Source organism: Schistocerca cancellata, chromosome 1 (genome assembly GCF_023864275.1).
Source record: "Schistocerca cancellata isolate TAMUIC-IGC-003103 chromosome 1, iqSchCanc2.1, whole genome shotgun sequence".
Taxonomy (NCBI): Eukaryota; Metazoa; Arthropoda; class Insecta; order Orthoptera; family Acrididae; genus Schistocerca; species Schistocerca cancellata.
In genome coordinates, this window is record NC_064626.1 from 457041804 (window position 1) to 457060904 (window position 19101).

Consider the following 19101-nt stretch of genomic DNA (forward strand, 5'->3'; position numbering starts at 1 on the left):
AATAACAAATTTTATTATGTTCATAAAAAGCAATCTGCAAGTCATTGTTAAAAAAATATAGTGTAAGGTCCTCAGCATAAATGTTTTTAATACTGGCGATAATCAGCTGCTGGACAGTGTTTACGTTAAAGCTCCATCTACTAATAGCATCGTAGGTATAGATATTAATTACGGTAGAAGATACACATGGTAGTCAGAAACAGTGTGGCAAGCTTGCAAGGGTGTTGCACGGGAGGCTGTGCTGAGAGATAATAGTCAGGAAGAAATTCGATACGTTGCGTCTTTTCCGAGCTAGTTAGCATTGAAGCCAATCAGATCGCTACGCGAGCAAATCCAAAACAGCCTGCAGAGACACGGTCGCCAAACTTATTCTTCATTCGGTTTCCTCAAACATAACAAACGTGGCTTTTGTTCACTTAGCTTATATTTATCACTTCGGGAAAATGCATGTTTTAACTGGAAATGAGCAGTTAAAGAAACGGCAACTCACAGACCCACATATGTCTTTGCATTACGGCATTGTAGCACGTGCTAGTGCTTGAATTTGCGCACCCAACTACCTGACTGGCTAATTTCTAAACTAAATAATTTGGAAACGGCGCAACGTATCTATTTTTTTTTTTTTTTTTTTTTTTTTTTTTTTTTTTTTTTTTTTACTGGACAGCTATTCCTCAGCACAAATCCCCTGCAACATCCTTACAAGCTTTTCAGACTCTTTCTGACCACCTTGTATAACATCCCTACCTTATTCATTTGTAGAAACTGTATCTGTCAGTTGTTCCTCTAGATCTGCCATAAATTATGGGGTTTTACACATGCTCTGAATATCAGGTATTGGATGTTAACAGGTATCCTCGCTACTTACAAGCATGTCTGAAAGAACTGACGGTGTGGACGAACGACAGTTACACGAAATACTTCGAAATTAGTTCGCTGACTATGGATTCCTTGACATCAGCTGTGTTCGAGTCCTGGTCCGGCACAAATTTTCATTTGTCGGTGTTGTGTTGTAGATCTATCCATAACACGGCTGACGTCAAGGAATTCGCAGGCAGCGAATTAATTTCGAAGGGATATCATCTGTACTTCGTTATAGTACATAGTTTTCTCTTAAAATATTATCGAAGATTATATAAATAATAATTTGACAAGTGCTGGAGGGCCGGCCGCGGTGGTCTAGCGGTCTGGCGCTGCAGTCCGGAACCGCGGAACTGCTACGGTCGCAGGTTCGAATCCTGCCTCGGGCATGGGTGTGTGTGATGTCCTTAGGTTAGTTAGGTTTAAGTAGTTCTAAGTTCGAGGGGACTTATGACCTAAGATGTTGAGTCCCATAGTGCTCAGAGCCATTTTTTGAAATGCTGGAGGAAATGTTATTTTAGTGAAATGAGGCTCGGTGCCCCGTAGTCTCAGTAAAATGAGGGTTGGTGTCCCATAGCTCGTATATATTTCAAGAACGTCGTATTTAAGAATTAATCTAAACTAAATATTTCACCACGAAACATTGAAACAATAAGCCTACAACAGTAAAATGCGATAGTATTGTCAGACGTAAACTACACTTGTGCTCTTAAATACCGAGATTATTTCACTGTATTTCCCACACACTAGGGTTATTTAACTATATTAATGCGTTCAACTGTTGACGGCAGATAACGCTGTGCATACGTATCGTATTCTAGTGTTTCCTTTTCCGTATTATTTTTAATTTTAATTCTCGACGCCACAGTAAGAACTGTAACCGTTAGGCTGATGTAAATAATTTTATGCAAGTGTGACGCATTGATTTACGACTGTTTGGTGACCACGTTCAACACATACCGCTGCACCAACAGATGATCGAATGTATCTCATGATCTATCCTTGCTATACAGATTGACGATCGGTTGGTTGAAACCGGAATAAAAGTTTATGGCATAGGTAGCCGCGCCCTCCCCCTTTTTTCCCATTAATCGTCTGACTGGTTTATTAGACAAGGCCCGCCACGGTTTCGTTTCTGCATCAAGCTCTTCGCCTCAGAGCAGAAGTTTGATATATTACAGTCTCTGCCTTCTCTCAGAGATATTGCGCTTTACAGCTTTCTCTTGTACCAATGTTATCTTAACATTTGTTCCATTACCCTGTCCTCCTCCTTTTCACTGTTCTCCATGCACTCCATTCCTCTCTGATTCTGCAGTTCTTGATCTTCCATTCTCATTGCTGCCTCTGTATTTTCACATATTGTACAGGTGTCCAATGAAGGAGTCCCTGATTTCAAAAGTATCTCGAAAACTGGGATCGATAGAGGAGTGCAGCAAACGATATGTTTATCGCGAAAGCCGTAAGCATTTTGTGTAGAAGTTATACTGAAGTTTCGAGTTCTAAAACCTGCTAACAGATGGCGCTGTAATTGCAACACGTAGCGCCTATAGACAGTAAGCCGTAGTTCATAGTAATCAGTTCCACCGCTGAAACGCGAAACTAGATAACGAAGGAATGGGTTGAAATCATGTACTCCACTGAAACAACTTGTTTTCTGGAACTGGAATACCATAGGTTAGAACACTGTCCTACGTCAACAAGGCGCAGTTTTCAAACGCGATTTAATATTCCAAAAGAACCCGATGCGAAAACCATTCGCAAGCTCTTCATCAAATTCCAACGGACAGACAGCGTGGCTGATGATCTTGCGGGGAACGTTGGCTTTAAACAAACTGTAACTATTCGTGAAAATGACGTCATGAGTTGTGGAATTATTCAACATAAACCATAGAATCCTTTCGAAGAAATGCAGCAGAGACTGGTTTGAAGCGTTCCAGCACACACAAAATACTGACAGCCTAGGCATTTCTCCCTTCATGGTCCACAGCCATATCTGTACGAGCTGTGCGACAGAGAGCTGACTTTGCGAACCAGATCCCACACCAACTGATAATGAAGGATTTGATGTTGGCTGCATCTGGTTCACAGATGAAGTACACTTGCACCTGAATGGCGTAGTGAATAAACCCAAGTGACGATTATACGGTTCCCAAAATCCTCTTTTTATGTGAAACAAAAACACTGTATTATCCCAAAGTTACTGTTTGGGCTGTGGTATGCAGCAGTGGTACTATTGCTCCCTTTTCCACATGAGAAACGATCACTAGTGAACGATAAGTTGCAGTTTGTCATCACACAGCTAGCGTTGGAGGTTCGACCAAGCACCGAGTGGTTCAAGCAAGATGGGGCCAGACCACATCGCACGAAGCAGGTGTTTCTCATTCTTGATGAATACTTCGGGAAAAGATTCACTGCGTTGGATTATTCACATTTATTGGTTCATGGGTGGACTGGCCAACATATTCGCTCGATCTGTCTCCTTGTGACTGTACTGTTTTTTGGAGCGCATTGAAAGACGCTGTCTGTAGGAACCATTCCACCACGCTGGACGAGCTTGAATTGGCGATCTGTGTGGCATCTGAATCCATTTCCGTTGAGACACTTCGGGATGTGATGGCAAATTTCATTGGTTGCTTGCGCTACCTCCGTACTGGGAGTATTGAACATTTCGAAAAATTATGATGTGATTGCAAAGACTGCTTGCAGAGGACGAGTTTAATTATGTACGCTGATACTGTATCAGCTACACAGCGTACAGCACCATCTCTTAGCAGCTTTCTGAACTATTTCGAAAGTTCTGTATGAAATTATTATAGCTCTCATAATAAACATGTGTTTTATTGCACTCGACCATTGATCTTAGTTTTCGACTTACTTAATTTTGAAATCAGAGACACCTCCTGTGGACACTTTGTATAATACCTGTCTTTCTAGGCGACAAATCTTATGAACATGTATTAATTTTTCTTCAGTTTGTCTTTCATTATCAAGCGCAACGTGAAAACTACCTATCTGGTGCGTTTACCTTTCCCAAGGACAAGCTGATCATAATATAACGCATGTTCATTTACTTCCATTCTGCAATATATTGTTGATATCAGAAAGTATCTTGCATGAGCTGTTAAGGTAATTGTATGATCAGTCTCGAACTTAATTTCCCTGCTAATTTCGGGATTGTATACATGACTTACTCCGGAAGTTTGATGATGTATCTCTAGTCCCATACGTTCTATAAAGCACATGACTAAGAATCTCGGTTGCTATTCCTCAAGCCTTCCAAAACTCTGGCTTATCTGCCCCCATTTCTTCTACCATCAAGTCATCAGACAGCTCCTCCTCCTCCTCCTCCTCCTCACAGATTCGTTCGATGACTCTTTCGTCAAAGGCGCTCTGGCCACTGCGTTTAACAGTGGAATTCCTTTTGTACTCTTAATACAGACGCCTCTGCTTTAAATTTCACCAAAGCTGGTTTTCACTTTCCTATATACTGAATCAGTACTTCCGACTATAATTTCTTTTTAAATTTCTTCACATTTTTCCCGTATCCTTTTCGATTTAGCTTCCCAACATTTCCTATTTATGTGATGCTTAAGGGACATGTTGCTATATTCCTGTCTTTCCGCAGACATTTTAGAACTTCCCTCTTTCGTCGATCAGATGAAGTATTTCTTCTGTTACAAAGATTTCTTTGTAGCTACCTTCTTTGTACCTATATTTGTCTGTCCAACTTCTGTGGCTGCTTCTTTTAGAGATGTCCATTCCTCTTCAATTGAACTATCTACTGTGATATTCATTGTGCAATAGTTAAAAATTTAGAGAACATCAAAGACTCATCAACATTCCTCATTTCTTTCCGCAGTGTTTCTTCCGGACTATTCTCTTAAGCTTCAACCCTCTTTACATAATTATTAAATTGTGATCTGAATCTTTCTGGTCCTGGGTAGGGGTATAACAATTCACTATCTGATTTCGGAACCTCTGTCTCATCAATATGAGATCCAGCTGGTATCTTACCGTTTCTCCTGGCTGTTCCGAAGCTAGCATTCGCTATTACTAGCTGAAATTTATTTGTATGTTGTTAAATATGATATCTTAAAAAAAGGGTGTTTATAACTGAATATCGGGGATTTACGCTTTATAATATTTATTACATTCAACTTACAATAGTGCCGGCCGCGGTGGTCGTGCGGTTCTGGCGCTGCAGTCCGGAACCGCGAGGCTGCTACGGTCGCAGGTTCGAATCCTGCCTCGGGCATGGGTGTGTGTGATGTACTTAGGTTAGTTAGGTTTAAGTAGTTCTAAGCTCTAGGGGACTTATGACCTAAGATGTTGAGTCCCATAGTTCTCAGAGCCACCAGTGCACATGCGCAGCGTCCAATGTTTCCGCCGCAATCCGCTAGACAGCGGAACTTCACTGTACCCAAGCGCTGGATAGGCCACAAGGGGCCCAATGACAGGGCTTGTCTTGCATGGCCTCCACGTTCACCCGACCTAACGCCATGTGATTTTTTTCCGTTGGGGCTTCATCAATGATCGTGTGTACGTCCCTCCGCTGCCTCCATGAATTAAGAAACCGGACTGAAGCAGCTATTGCTACAATCACTGAAGACACACTTATCAACGTTTGGGAAGAACTCGGCTACTGAACTGATGCGTGCCGTGCGACAAATGGTGCTCACATTGAACATTTATAAGATTATTGGTAAAACTTTGAGTTGCTCTTTGATTTGACATAACATTTATAACTGTAAGTTTAATATAATAAACATTATAAACCGTTAAAACCCCGATATTCATTTATAAACACCCTGTACTTACGAGCTATTGGCATCACCCACAGAAAGTACACAGGTAAACGTTCATTTGTGAGACACCTTTTTCCATTACCCATTTCACTATGGCGGATATTTCCTCCACATTTTGTCGCAGTTAGTACGGGCTGTCGAACAAAGGTATACGCTGAAAAACATCCTTCAACAAATTTGCAGCTGCTATCCGGTCGTTCACACAAAATAATATTAAAAGTGTTTACAAATCTTTCCATTTCTGGTGTCAGGGACTACGAGACAGCATTGCTGCTGCCCACGATGTACCGTGCGATCGATGCTACCCACGGCTCATCGTGCAGTTGCAGTGTGCCTCGCGCAGTAACAGTGCACGCGGTGTATGCAGATGGGGCTCCAGCGCAGCCTCACCACTGTGCTCTGCGAACCACCAGCCTGCCGCTGTCCGGCCCGTGCGTGCCGGCGCGCGCCGTATTGATCTGCGTGGCCGCGCACCGCCGAGCCACGCTCCTGCTCCTCTAGCACTGCGTGTCCCGTCCTGGCTGACACACACACACACACACACACACACACACACAGTTGCCATCCGCCGGTAGCGGCCGCCTGTCCAGATCCTATCGGGGCGCTGCTCTCCACTGCGACAGTCGCCGGGAGCCCTCCACCCTCTCTCTCTCCCTCTCTCTCTCCCTCTCCCTCTCCCTCTCTCTCCCACTCCTCCCTTCATTGTCAGAGTATTTGCTCGCGGACCCGAAAGCGTTTTCGGGCTATTTTCTGCGAATCTCCGGCGACGGCCTGGGGTGTGCTCGCGTCTCTCGTAGAGTCCTCTCCGACGGAACACGTGCCTGTCTGCGTTACGAAGTAAGCCGGCGCGAGCCGCGCGTGCCTGCACAAAAGACGATGCCGAACAGAAAAATGTACCTACGCTACTGTTCGTTTCGTGGATAAAACGGTTGTGAAACTTTAACTGCCTCAAATCTCGAGCCCTCGGCAATTACTTTCTGCTGTGCGATTGAAATATTTTCACTTTTCTTGAAGCCACTTGCGCACGAATTCGTTTAAATACTTTTCTTAATCCCTTATCAAAAAAATCTGTAGACTTTTCTGAAAAGACTGGTACCGTCAGCTGGATCCATTATTGTACGTGGGATAACGTTGCCTTCTTTTGAAAACGATTATGTCTGGCGTTATGCCAAGTTACTGAACTATCAGAGACGCCTCTGTTTGTATTCTACGCAGAAGACATTTATCAGCAGTCACAACTGAAGCACGCCAAGCCATGGACCGAGACCCGTACTTGAGTGCTTAAGCAAGGTCAAACAACAAAGAAGGGGGTCCCAAGTAATTAAATATATATATATATATATATTCCTACGAATACTGACTTTCTTTACAAAAACCGGTTTCGATACACTTTGCTACCATCTTCAGGTTTTCAAAAAATTTTGCTGTAAAACGTATTCATTTTGAGTTGGAACGTCGCGTTAGTGGCTAACATGTAGCAAATTTGGCGTGATGTTCCAACTCTGAATGAACTTGTTTTATAAAAAAAAATTTTTTGAAGACTTGAAGTCGACAGTGTGCCAATGGCCTTGCCGCAGTGGTAATACCGGTTCCCGTCAGATCACCGAAGTTAAGCGCTGTCGGGTTGGGCTAGCACTTGGATGGGTGACCATCTGGTCTGCCGAGCGCTGTTGGCAAGCGGAGTGTACTCAGCCCTTGTGAGGCTAACTGAGGAGCTACTCGACTGAGAAGTAGCGGCCCCGTTCTTGGAAACAGACGTAAGGCCGGGAGAGCGGGTGCTGACCACATGCCCCTCCAAATCCGCATCCAGTGATGCCTATGGGCACTTTGAAAAGTGGACGTTAACATTTCAGATATGTTACGACCCGTGGCTCTACCCTTCATTCGATCCCTGCGGAACCCTACATTTCAGCAGGATAATGCACGACCGCATGTTGCAGGTCCTGTACGGGCCTCTCTGGATACAGAAAATGTTCGACTGCTGCCCTGGCCAGCACATTCTCTATATCTCTCACCAATTGAAAACGTCTGGTCAGTGGTGGCCGAGCAACTGCCTCGTCACAATACGCCAGTCACTATTCTTGAACTGTGGTATCGTGTTGAAGCTGTACACGTCATCCAAGCTCTGTTTGACTCAATGCCCAGGCGTATCAAAGCCGTTATTACGGCCAGAGGTGGTTCTTCTGGGTACTGATTTCTCAGGATCTATGCACCCAAATTGCGTGAAAATGTTATCACATGTCAGTTCTAGTATAATATATTTGTCCAATGAATACCAGTTTATCATCTGCATTTCTTCTTGGTGTAGCAATTTTAATGGCCAGTAGTGTACTAAGTAAAACAGATCACGCTGCTTCAGCTCTCCCAACATGAGAAAATTCAATCGAACTGACCTCCTCATTGCGATTAACGCTCTCACGTATTTCGTTTCTTGAAATTCAATTTATTTCGATGTCTGTATACCTTTACAAGCAGATTTCTCCCTCAAACAGTAATCGGTGAGTAGACTATCATAGTCAGGTTGGGTACATGTTGCAGAACCGTATCTCGGAAGAAAATTGTGAATGTTCTACCTCTGTTGTTGTTTCCATGTATTCACTTAATTTCACACGACTGGACAATTTCAGCCTTCCAGACCAGCAGCAGCCATGGCAATTCTCCTAAATAATTAATCAGATATGTTGTATTGCGACATGTTGGAACCCACAGCACTTGAGAATGGCGCGTAAGGCCGAAATTGGAAAATCATGTGAAGTTAAATAATGTGAACACGTGTAAACAAACAGCAGAGGAGAAACATTAACGATTTCTTTCAACAAATGTGGATTTGGTACCCCACATGAAGAAATGGTTTTAGTATTCTGTAATCTGATCCTTGACACGATCATGAGAGAAAGTAATTTCTCTAAAATGGCGACAACTGTTAGAAACGCTGGAAATTTGAGCGGCTCCTTCTACTTAAAAGGTGTGTCTGAGAGAATCAAAATGTCATCGGCAAGCCACAAAGAATTTTATTTCTTCTCCCTGACCTGTAATTCCTCCTTGCTTTCCTTCACAGTTTACTCAACGTATAGATTGAATAACATCTTGGGTAGGCTTAAAGCTTGTCTCACTCTTTCGCAACTGATGCCTCCCTTCCTCGACCTTACATTCTTATAACTTAAGTCTGGTGTCTGTGCAAACTGTCGATAACTTTCACTTTATGTATTTAAAAACGCCGAAAACCTATCTTCTGAGATAAGTCCTAGGAGCAGTACTGCCTGGTGTGTTCGTACATTTCTGCGAAACCCAAACCGATTTCCCCCGAAATCGGCTCTTTTCCACTTCTGCCATTCTTCTGTAAATAATTTTTTTCTATTTTTTGCAACGGTGACTTACCAAACTAACAGTTCTATAATATTCACATTTATCAGTACCGACTTGCTGGAATTTGTATTACATACATACTTCTTAACATCGCGTATAGATTTAAGTGTCAGGAAGTATGGAGTGTAGCCATGTATGGAAGTGAAACATGGACGGTAAATAGTTTGGACAAGAAGAGAATAGAAGCTTTCGAAATGTGGTGCTACAGAAGAATGCTGAAGATTAGATGGGTAGATCACATAACTAATGAGGAAGTATTGAATAGGATTGGGGAGAAGAGAAGTTTGTGGCACAACTTGACCAGAAGAAGGGATCGGTAGGTAGGACATGTTCTGAGGCATCAAGGGATCACCAATTTAGTATTGGAGGGCAGCGTGGAGGGTAAAACCGTAGGGGAAGACCAAGAGATAATACACTAAGCAGATTCAGAAGGATGTAGGTTGCAGTAGGTACTGGGAGATGAAGAAGCTTGCACAGGATAGAGTAGCATGGAGAGCTGCATCAAACCAGTCTCAGGACTGAAGACCACAACAACAACAACAACATACTTCTTGAAGTCTGAAGATATTTCGCCTCTTTCTTATACCTTACACACCAGGTTGAATAATTCTGTTAAACCTGGTCTCCACAAGGATCTTAAATAATTCTGAGGAAATGTCACCTACCTAAGTGGCCATGTGGCGACTTACGTCTTTCAGTGCTGTGTCAAATTCTCCCTGCAGTATCCTCGCCTTCATTTACGTCCTCTGCCGATTTTATGATGCCGTCTTGATATCCTTCGGATTGTCCACCTGTGTATTCCTTCAACTTGCACCTTTCAGCTTTCCATTCTCTGTTGAGTACTGCCCTGCCATTTGAATTCCTCACACTCACACTAGTACCCCTTTTTATTTTTTCTGTTGGCTGCATCTTGCTTTACCCTAGTCAAGCATGCCTCTATAGCCGTGCGTTTGTCATCTAGCCACAAACACTTAGGAATTTTACATTTTCTTCCAGTCTCATATTTAGATGTCTGCACTCCCTTTTGCCTAGTTCCTTTGCTTCTCTTTTTTATTTTTTCAGTAGCTACGAACCCGGCATTGCCACGGGATTCATTTTGCCAATTTTCTACCAGTAATGAACATAAGAAAAAATTTCATTTTCGTGCGTTCGCGAAAACACTTTTGAGATAGTGAAACAATCATACAATGAAATATGCACAACATAGAAATGCGTAAGTACAGTAGCCAAAAAAAAAAAAAAAACATGATCCTGGACAGTTTCTGTAATACGGGCGCAGCTCAGCCTCCACGGCTACAACGCGATTGTGTAAACGTCTCTATGGTAACGCCTCCTCACAGCTCTATAGACGGCTATGGTTTTCGTCTACATCCGTTTGCGTTTCACAGTTGAAAGCCGTTAAAAGAGCTGCCAGATATCAGGGATTTCCTTAGGCTGACTCGACTATAGGATTGTCTTATTGGTAAAGAATAAATGTATTAAAACTTGATGCAGGATTGGCAATTTTTCACACATTTTAGTGTACATGATGACATCTGCTGAACTGTGATGGGTATGTGGCTGTTACCACCACAGCAATTGTTGCCTGGCAGCTCGGGATATGTGTACCATGTTTAGCGGAAATCGGTCTTGTGGTTTAGGAGAAGATGTGGAAACATACTTGCACATTTTCAAACATGTATCAATTTAGCCAGTTAAATTCGGTATCAAAGTATTCCTATTGGGCCCTGTCTCTTTGCCTATTTGATTGCTGCTTTTACTATTTCATCACTCAAAGCTATCCAATCGGCTTGTATTGTATTCCTTTCCTCTATTTCAGTCAGTCGTTGCCTAATGCTCCCTCTGAAATTCTGAATAACTGCTAGTTCTTTCAGTTTATACAGATCCCATCTCCTTAATTTCCTACCTTTCTAAAGTTTTACAGTTTCAATCAGCAGTTCACAACCAATAAATCATGATCAGAGGTCGCATCTGCCCTTGGTAACGTTTTGCAATTTAAAATTTGGTTTTGAACTAGAACTGCATCATTGTATTAGACCTCGCATTAGATAAATAACAATCGGATATTTATAGGAAGTTGATCTTCTCGCTTACGATTCGAAAATTAAACTAAGTTGGGGAAACGACCTTGGTACAAGAGTTAACCTCTATCATACACATCGTAAAGTTCCTTACAGAGTATACACTTAAAAGTGGTATACCAGTATGTGATACGAGTTAAGGACTATGCATTAAAATTAGACTGTAGTTTTGAGGAAGATAGACAAAATCATTGGTTGGAACCACCTGGTACCGACAGGCAGTGTTCGGAATTGCTAGGCAGGAACATCCATCCTACGCTGCTACACTGTCTCTTCCAGTGACTTCAACACGAAGATTCAAGTAGACAAGGGAGAAGCGATAGCAATCATTCTCTTCATAACAGTATTAATCACAGCAATGAAAGTTGGTAAAACTGACTGTGGAAGGATAACAGAATCCCTGTTTGTTAAAGAAAAGAAGACAGCCCCTCAACAGATACGACCTCAGCTATAGTCGAACAATAACTTGCAGAAAAACAGAGAAAAAGCCATCGACAGACAGCGGACCGAATTACCATGCGGAGATGGCTGCTCAGATACAGCTAACAGCAGCTATGTTGCCATCAGTCTACGCAAAGCTGATTTTCGATCTGAAGAGGTCTCGAGCATAAAACTATTAACGCAGTTTCCTTACTTCATTGCCGGCCGTGGTGGCCGAACGGTTCTAGGCGCTTCAGTCCGGAACCGCGCGACTGCTACGGTCGCAGGTTCGAATCCTGCCGCGGGCATGGATGTGTGTGATGTCCTTAGGTTAGTTAGGTTTAAGTAGTTCTAAGTTCTAAGGGTCTGATGACCTCAGATGTTAAGTCCCATAGTGCTCAGAGCCATTTGAACTTTACTCCATTACGAGCATCGAGTATTTGCTAACATCCGCAAGTTCCGCAAAGTTGGGATAAAAACTACGAGATTAATATTAAATTCTTTGAAGGTGGCTAGTGAGTTCATGTGCTTTTATCTTTATGGCAGCCTCCTCAGTCGACGGATCAATGGCTAAAGACGTCGATAATTTCGTAAAATCCACGCCACGAAGGAACAACCTACGATAGCAACATTTTGTAACATTACGCCGTCTAATTCACAGAAGAATTTTATGGAGATTCATTGAAGCCGCGAAAGCCTACCAACTTGCAAATTTTTAATGATAGGTTACGTGGCGAACCTCAGCCTAGTCTTCGCCCACAATTGTAGTTGCGGACAAGCGTACTTTTGAATCGTCATGTTCCACCTAGAAGATATTTCACCGAGAACATATCATTCCGAAACAGCCCATGAAGCCAAAATGAAACAGTGTGGATATGCTAAGATGAACCTTTACTGATCCCCTTCAATTACGGAACGAGACTTACATGACATCTAGCTTTTGTTACCTTGTCCGATTACTCCTTACGCAAACTAGAGCAGTGTGTTAAGGGAGTATTTTCGCAGAGTATCTCATTCCTTGAAACCATTTCGATTCAAGCTGAACTTGGTCTACTAGTCCATGCGCAAGACAGGCAACATCAAGAAGCAGGTGAATTTAGGAGCGCTGTGGTCCTGTGGTTAGCGTAAGCAGCTGCGGAACGAGAAGTCCTTGGTTCAAGTTTTCCCTCGTATAAAAATTTTACTTTATTTATTTTCGCAAAGTTATTATCTGTCCGTTCGTTCATTGACGTCTCTCTTCACTGTAATAAGTTTAGTGTCTGTGTTTTGCGACCGCACCGCAAAACCGTGCGATTAGTAGACGAAAGGACGTGCCTCTCCAATGGGAACCGAAAACATTTGATCGCAAGGTCATAGGTCAACCGATTCCTCCACAGGAAAACACGTCTGATATATTATATACGCCACTGGTGACGGCATGTGCGTCACATGACAGGAATATGTTGTCGACCCACCTAATTTGTACACTTGGAGAATGGGTAAAAAGATTCTTCTACCTTGCCCGATTTAGGTCTTCTTGTGGATGTGATAATCACTCCCAAAAAGTGATGAAAACATAAGAGTTTGTCACATAAACTGCAACAAATGAGTACCACAGTTTCAGGGTCGCACAGTTTTCCCTGTCCTTTGTCAAAACATTATGTTTTTAACGTTTTCAAATTTTTCCGTGTGTAGACCGTCAAATCCTGCATATGTCCATCGGACGGACGGACGGACAGATAATAATTGTCTGAAAATAAAAAATTAAACTTTACACTCGAGGGATGACTTGAACCAAGGACTTCTCGCTCCGCGGCTGCTCACTCTGACCACGGGACCACGGCGCTTCTGAGCTTGTATTATCCTTGATGTTGCCTGTCTTGCGCATGGACTACTCAGTTTGTATATTTTGCATATTTTTTTCATCGTTCCACACAACTTCTTCCTGTTTTCTCGATTGATCTGTGTTCAGTTTTTCAAGGCCTATCCACTGTGCCAACATATAACTAAATCTGAGGGGGGTGCGATGGGGAGGTTGCCTTGAAAGAAAGGAGCGAGTCGTTGACTTTCTCCTCGATAGCGTCTTGGTGAGTGGCGATATTTTAGTGCGCAGTTTACACTGCATGAATCCTTCCCATACACCTTCCTAATGCTAGTACCTACACAATAACTAATTTATCTGTTTTTAAAAATAAGCTACAAACAGTAATATTACCTTACTGGCTGCAGAACGGCTATTCAATAGTTGATACAAGGCTTCCTGCTGCTAGCATTCCGACAATAGGGGGAGACGCGTGGTGTCTCAGAGGGCGCTTCGTGTCACTTGTGCTGTCACTCATCCGGTAATAAAGTTTCGGGATCCATTACCTCCACAGGCGCCTAATGGCCCCTCCGGTAAACAAAAACTGAATACGCCGGAGGAGTCAGAAACAAGAAACGCCTCCGTAATGGCATTACCGTAACAAATAAAGAGGATAACGAGTCGGGCGCGCCCTAATAGCATAATGGGGAGAAGCTTTTATCCCGCAACTGTACCGAAGCGCCGTCACGGCTCCGGAACGTTGACGTAGTCAGGGAACACAACATGTACGCCTGCAGGCTCAAAAGTCAGTGACTTTTAAATGAAACAGTGAAAATTTTTCTCTAAAATCCATTCTGTTTCTGAGTGTAGTCTCCCTTTTTTCCGGCTTTTTCTTGAATCCTTCCCAAAAATACACTAAGGTCTGCCGAACATACGCTTGATTCGAGCATCTTTGTTTTCTTCGACGCAATGTTCCTCCCTCCTAACCATTATTCCGGTCTTGAAAGTAGAAGTTGAAAGCGTCCTCTCTATCATTGACTGAAATCAGTACAGGGAATATGTGAATTCAGTAAAATCCCTGAAAATGTGCCCTATTTAAATAAAACGTTGACGCAAAAATAGTTACTAATGCTGTCTGACCAGAGCTTAGTAAAAAAAAAAAAAATTAAAAGAGTAGGCTATGACTTCACTGCGCAACGGGAAAAGAAAATGGAGCATGACTCAAAGATCTCAACTATAAATGATACTGACTAAAAAGTGTAGATGTGAACTCTCTTGCAGGCAGATCACGTGCAGTGAGGATGTACAACACCACACTGTAAATCTGATGTCTATCGGAGAAAATGGAAATTAAATAACAATTACGTCGAATATTGTCTTGAACACTATGAAGTCTCTTAGTCTTGACAGTGCTGACTCACCACACAAGCTGTAAAGGTTTCAGATGGCTCTGAGCACTATGGGACTTAACTGCTGAGGTCATCAGTCCCCTAGAACTATAGAACTACTTAAACCTAACTAACCTAAGGACATCACACACATCTATGCCCGAGGCAGGATTCGAACCTGCGATCGTAGCGGCCGCGCGGTTTCAGACTCTAGCGCCTAGAACCGCTCGGCCACTCGGGCCGGCAGCTGTAAAGGAATGCAGAAAATTTGAAACATCCCTGCTGACAGCCGTTGTTTTCACTTTAACCAACCCTTCCGCTGCAGGCATAATTCGCTGTCAAGTTCGTCTTCAGATCAAGTACAGTCATAACAATGAACAGAGGAAACGTTTGCTACGCAAATATTGTGCTAATTTCACAAATGAATGGGGGAGGAAAATAAATAAAAGATGTTTCAGTGAAATTCCGGATTGTTAATAAGCAGATCAGTGATCAATGACAAACAATGAATTTATACTTGTCCTACGACGGATTACGAGGTGTAAAAGTCCCAGAACAAAAGAAAACTCCCTATACACCGGAATGCACATCTTCGCTGATCATTGGGGCTTAGTTCGAAACGAGACTCACCACAGTAGCAGGCTCCTGACCGTGAATGTAACGACAAGTCTGATACTCGTCGGAAAATGACAGTGAGAGGCGAGGCAACATAAAGTTGTGTGTTAAGTTTTGCGTTTGTGCTCGACATTTCGTCGAATTAGACTCGAATAGCGAGAAGCTCGTTCCTGGTCGCTGTTCCACGACAATGGCCCAGCTCACAAAACGAAGATCGTGCACTAGTTTTTGGCCAGCAAGCGGACCACAGCCGTGGATCACGCGCTGTATTAGCTGCACTTGGCCCCAGCCGACTTCTGGTTGTTCCCCAAATCGAAGTGGGCAATGGAAGGGCACCGCTACGACGGAATTACGGACAGCCAAGATAATTTACTGCAGTGCTAGATGCAACTCCAAAAAAGGGCTACAGTCACTTTTCAAAACACTTTTAAAACGGTCTCAGCTGCGTGTTGTTTCAGGAGGAGACTATTTTGAAAAAATACAGTGATTCTGTAACCACTTTCCATGATTTCTATCTTCCGTAACTACAGTCCTGAGGGAACTGGGACACACTGTTCAAAAAATGGCTCTGAGCACTATGGGACTCAACTGCTGTGGTCATAAGTCCCCTAGAACTTAGAACTACTTAAACCTAACTAACCTAAGGACAGCACACAACACCCAGCCATCACGAGGCAGAGAAAATCCCTGACCCCGCCGGGAATCGAACCCGGGAACCCGGGCGTGGGAAGCGAGAACGCTACCGCACGACCACGAGATGCGGGCGGGACACACTGTATTTTTTGCTTATTGGCACAATGCACACTGGGACATTAATTTCCATTCTTAGATTTGGCGATCATTTCGTCTATCAAATGACGATATAATCAAGTGTTAAACTGCTTCTGCTGCATGTAAGAACAGAAACCACTTCATGTAAAGAACGATATTCAGTAAATGTAATACATCTGCTATGAGTAATACAAACATTAAAATAATTTTTTTATTCCTCACGGTATCAGACAAGACGTATTGTGCCCTTTTTTGTCATATGGAGATTCTTTCCAAATGGGCACCTGATTCAGATATGGTTTGAAGTATTGCATCACACCCATGATGTCTCAGTTGTTTTCGTTTGAGCGTCATTCGGAAATTAAAGAATGTTTCTTTCTTCGGTAATTTTTATTTGAAATAATTGAACGATACTTTATTTTACATACGATCTGATGTCCACGCTACTTTTCTACGTAGTCATATTTGAAATTTAGGCACTTGTCGCACCGTGTTACCAACTTTTCTATGCCTTCCGCGTACTCAGTTGCCGCCAAGTTGTTGTTGACGGCTTCTTTAGCCCAGATAATCCTGAAATATAATTTTTTGTTTACATCCTAATATATTATCATCATTAGTTATTTCAAACAAAGAGAACAGATTTCACAACAATTACACTTACGGTCTAGTCACAATAGGCTTGCCTTCTAGAAGGATGGCGGGGACTGAATTTACAAACAATATTACAACACGCTAGAATTTTGTTTGGATAGACAGAAACCATGATATATGGGGAGCTAAATCACACTTGAGACATTTAGTGGAGGTCTTCCTCCAGCACAATCCGAATTGCAGTTTTATTTTATTGTTTGTTTTACCGTCTACTGGTAAGTCACTGACATAATGTTCTTTCCTATCAGAACGTGACGCAATTTTATTTAATTTGGAAGGTCTTCCCCTGCTTTGGACACTCCTCTTATTTCCTTCAATTACGGAAATAACAATGCGGCACCTAACCGAATGAAGACTCACTGAACCGCAATATGCCTGTAAAGACTCGAAGCATTCTGTTCAGCAACATCGACTAGATGTGCTATTAGAGAAAAATACCACTTTTTCCCCCTTATGGACGTTCTATATAAGCATGTATTTTGATCTGTGCCATCTACTTCACCTAGTTGATTATTTTATGCTTGATACAGTGTAGGCTGAAGTACTGAACCTTTGTTTCTTCTCACTGGAGAATCGGCCTACTTTTCTCTGTGTTGTAGCCTGGTCATAGTTGATAGCGAAATAATCGACCCCATTGTCATTCCACATGACGATTAATATTGCTGAAACAATTAACAAAGTGACATGTGGATTTATTTCAGGGCATAACATTGTAACACATACGTTTAGACATTTACCACAATTTTTATATGAGCTGGAATCGTGTGTTCCTCTTTTCTCGCTCTTGAAGTTTTCTGTTGGAGACAAAACGCAACTTTTAGGTATTCTGTTCCGGCGGATTATGCCAGAAGCTTCAATGCCTCATTTCTTGAGATCATATAGAAGAAGCTGAGCGCTGGTAAACGGGTTTTCAACGAAAATTCTGAATGGAACATTTTGCAGCAGCTGATCGGCGTATGTACATATAATCCCATACTGCAGACCACTGGCATCATACTTTTCGCTGCAAGTTCGAGCTCACTGATAACGTTCCAACAGCATTAGCTATCCATCGCTGGTACCTCCACACCAGAACTTATTTCCAGATCGAACTGGTTTTCTTGACATATGTACCATTATAAATACACTCGAAATTTAACATGAATTGTTTACATAATGAAAGTTTCACTCTGCAGCTGAGTGTGAGCACATACGAAACTTCCTGCCAGATTAAAACTGTTTGCCAGACAGAGACTCGAACCTTTGCCTTTCGCAGGCAAGTGCTCCACAAACTGAGCTACTCAAGCACAACTCACGACTTGTCCTCACCGCTTTACTTCCGCCAGAGAAGAGCAGTTACCTGCGGAAAGCAAAGATCCCCAGTTCGAGTCTCGGTCCAGCACACAGTTGTAATCAACCACGAAGTTTCATGAGATATTTACCTTTCATGAACTGATTGCATCCATGTCGCCCAAAATATATCACCATTGTCTCATAAATTGAATGATGGCTCTTATGCCGTGGCAGTGTTATGAACGTCTCATTCAACATAGGTAATAATCTTCTGATCTTTGCAAATCTGTCATCTGGACTAGTTCATCATTGCTACAAAAATGAAGATTGTCCATGATGAAATCCAATCGATCCTTTGAAATTATCTTCGAAACAAATTCATTATGGCTGTCTGTTTCTTCTTGATACTGCATTTTCCTCCTCGGGACAACAAATGGTTCAAATGGCTCTGAGCACTATGGGACTCAACATCTTAGGTCATAAGTCCCCTAGAACTTAGAACTATGTAAACCTAACTAACCTAAGGACATCACCCACACCCATGCCCGAGGCAGGATTCGAACCTGCGACCGTAGCAGTCCCGCGGTTCCGGACTGCAGCGCCAGAAACGCACGGTCACCGCGGCCGGCCCTCGGGACAACATGTACCCACTAAAGAGGACAGCTATAAAAATCCCAGTTTCATTTTCAGTGCAGTCTCCCAATCTGTTTCATTTTACTGCATACTGATAGGTATAGATAACCGCAGGATAATAACTTCATCAAAAATTGTTCAAAGCCGTCTAAAGTGTTGTGTCCTGCCTACTCGTCGAATTTGGTGTGCCTAGGAAACCTGGTTTCTTGGATCGCTCAACAACGATTCAAGCAAATCGTATTAATGAATTTTTATTACAGTAAGATAAATGACGAAACTTAACTTTGAGTCGGCCGGTGTCGCCGAGCGGTTCTAGGCGCTTCAGTCTGGAACTGCGCGACCGCTCCGGTCGCAGGTTCGAATCCTGCCTCGGGCATGGATGTGTGTGATGTCCTTAGGTTAGTTAGGTTTAAGTAGTTCTCAGTTCTAGGGGACTGATGACCTCAGATGTTAAGTCCCGT

General features: G+C 42.7%; 1 protein-coding gene and 1 pseudogene across 1 annotated transcript in view; both read left to right on the forward strand.

The window, feature by feature from the left end:
• LOC126182661 (midnolin homolog) overlaps positions 1-19101 on the forward strand; it is a 780673-nt gene that overhangs the window by 388493 nt on the left and 373079 nt on the right. The gene's annotated exons all lie outside the window — the stretch shown is intronic.
• On the forward strand, positions 7222-7339 carry LOC126103725 (5S ribosomal RNA; annotated as a pseudogene).